The sequence below is a fragment of the Schistocerca gregaria genome, unplaced genomic scaffold (assembly GCF_023897955.1).
Source record: "Schistocerca gregaria isolate iqSchGreg1 unplaced genomic scaffold, iqSchGreg1.2 ptg000703l, whole genome shotgun sequence".
NCBI classification, from domain to species: domain Eukaryota; kingdom Metazoa; phylum Arthropoda; class Insecta; order Orthoptera; family Acrididae; genus Schistocerca; species Schistocerca gregaria.
In genome coordinates, this window is record NW_026062081.1 from 252,501 (window position 1) to 255,000 (window position 2,500).

A 2,500-nucleotide genomic window follows, 5' to 3' on the forward strand; every position below is an offset into this window, starting at 1 on the left:
CTTGCCCTCCAATAGATACTCGTTAAAGGATTTAAAGTGTACTCATTCCGATTACGGGGCCTCGGATGAGTCCCGTATCGTTATTTTTCGTCACTACCTCCCCGTGCCGGGAGTGGGTAATTTGCGCGCCTGCTGCCTTCCTTGGATGTGGTAGCCGTTTCTCAGGCTCCCTCTCCGGAATCGAACCCTGATTCCCCGTTACCCGTTACAACCATGGTAGGCGCAGAACCTACCATCGACAGTTGATAAGGCAGACATTTGAAAGATGCGTCGCCGGTACGAGGACCGTGCGATCAGCCCAAAGTTATTCAGAGTCACCAAGGCAAACGGACCAGACAAGCCAATCCGATTGGTTTTGATCTAATAAAAGCGTCCCTTCCATCTCTGGTCGGGACTCTGTTTGCATGTATTAGCTCTAGAATTACCACAGTTATCCAAGTAACGTGGGTACGATCTAAGGAACCATAACTGATTTAATGAGCCATTCGCGGTTTCACCTTAATGCGGCTTGTACTGAGACATGCATGGCTTAATCTTTGAGACAAGCATATGACTACTGGCAGGATCAACCAGGGAGCTGCGTCAACTAGAGCTGAGCAGCCGGCCGCCCGGGAGTGTGTCCCGGGGGCCCGCGCGAACACGCAAGCGTCCGCTCAATTATTCTGCAAACAGGAGGAGGCCGAGCTCCCCTGCACGATACACCTCGAAACCCTCTCAGGTCCCGGCGGCGCGCAGCGCCGTCCTAGGTACTTGGTCGGTTTCGAGAGAGGCGCAATCGCCCGGAGTTAGGCGAGTAGACGGTTTTAGTGCGAACACCCTTGCTCCCAACTGAGCTTGCCGCTGCCGACAGAGGCCCGGGAGCGTGCTGTCGTGGCATTGCCGGCGGGAGACAACACGCGCCACCTATGGTGACCGGCAGCTCCAACGCCAGCGCCACACAAGGGCAAAGCCCCACTTGGGTGCAGAAGCGAACTCTCCCAGCACAGCGCACGCGCCAACACGTCCGCACAACTGCGATACAAACCACCTGCGAGAACCGCTGGGGCGACCGAGCAGCAGACGGCGTCGCGGCGCCGAGTGCCAGGCGGCGGCGCATCCTCAACGCACACAGTCCTCAATCAGACCAGCACACTGCAGATGTCCACCGCGCTTCGCACCGGGCTCGGCTGAACCAACTTTGGCCGCCAGGCGCCGCGTGCAGGGTGCGCCGCAGCGTAGCTGCGCCGCCTGCCGGGCCCGTCGGCTGGCGCTCCTGCCACTCGGCGCCCCCCACCAGCCGGCTGTTGCGCGTGCGCCCACGCAGCGCGCGGCCAACACGCCGGGCGGCCCCCCTTCACCGGCCGGGAACAGTCCCACCAAGCCACCGCCGCGTATCGCTTCATACCCACATGGGCCTAGTCACGTGTGTGGATGTGGCGGGTACCGCTGAAACAACCGGTTAATAGCTGTACCGATCGTCGCCATCACAGATTCACCTCCAGCGTGAACAACCGCTCAACAACGGATTTCCAGTTCATTTGCGTATCTTGGGCAGTAAACGTAGATGTCCACCTACATTTGCGAATTCAACAATTCTTGCATGCCAGGATGTCATGTGTCACGACACGCTACATCAGACCACATACACACTGCGACATGTGCAGAAGAGAACACGTGGAAGGTGGCCCGCGCAAGTATGCGATGTCCCTTCCGCGATCCACTGTCAACCGGCATCTGCGGCATGTCCCAGATATGGAACGCGGTCCACCAGGGTAGCACTTTGTGTGAGGCAATACGACAAAGTCGGAATACACGCGTCACTACATCAGACGGCTCACGCTGACCTGACCTGACCTGACCTGACCTGACTCACCGCACCACCACCCCCAGCGACCCAGGGTGACATACAATGCGTTCGTACGTTCCTCCCACACGCCTCTACGGCGTACCACAGTGCAACCTAGCTGTTATTGGGAGACGAGACAAGTAGCATCGAGCACAACATATGGAAATTGAGATTCGACACCGTTGGGCACAGCCAGCGTACAGTCACACGTATCACACTACTTCACTCTGTACGTAACTACCGATGATCGGTACAGCGTGTGGGTTACGCGTACGACATCAGCGGACAATGGACACAGACCATACCACGACGTACACTGAGGGCGTCGACATCTGAATGCAACTGAACAGCTGCGAGGCTCATTTAACACTCACACGCCAGACCGACCAGCTTGAGAGGACAGAGACACAAAGAGGGGGACAGAGGGGGGGGGGGCCGATATAGTCCTATTGCAGTACAATTGACAGTGGATAGCGGGAATATGTGGAAAGTAAGCAACACTCGCAAGACATCTACATGAGGATAACAACGACACCAGAGATTCCGAGCAGTGAACTATGTTAGGCAAAGGGACAACGTGGGTTAGGTTAAGGGACAACGTGGGTTAGGTTAAGGGACAACGTGGGTTAGGTTAAGGGACAACGTGGGTTAGGTTAAGGGACAACGTGGGTTAGG

General features: G+C 56.9%; 1 non-coding gene across 1 annotated transcript in view; it reads right to left on the bottom strand.

The window, feature by feature from the left end:
* Nucleotides 1–576, bottom strand: part of LOC126320164 (small subunit ribosomal RNA) — a 1,893-nt gene extending 1,317 nt beyond the window's left edge. The window contains exon 1 of the ribosomal RNA XR_007557911.1: nucleotides 1–576. This exon is cut by the window's left edge and continues 1,317 nt beyond it. This is a non-coding gene — a ribosomal RNA (small subunit ribosomal RNA).
* Nucleotides 577–2,500: the final 1,924 nt, after the last annotated feature.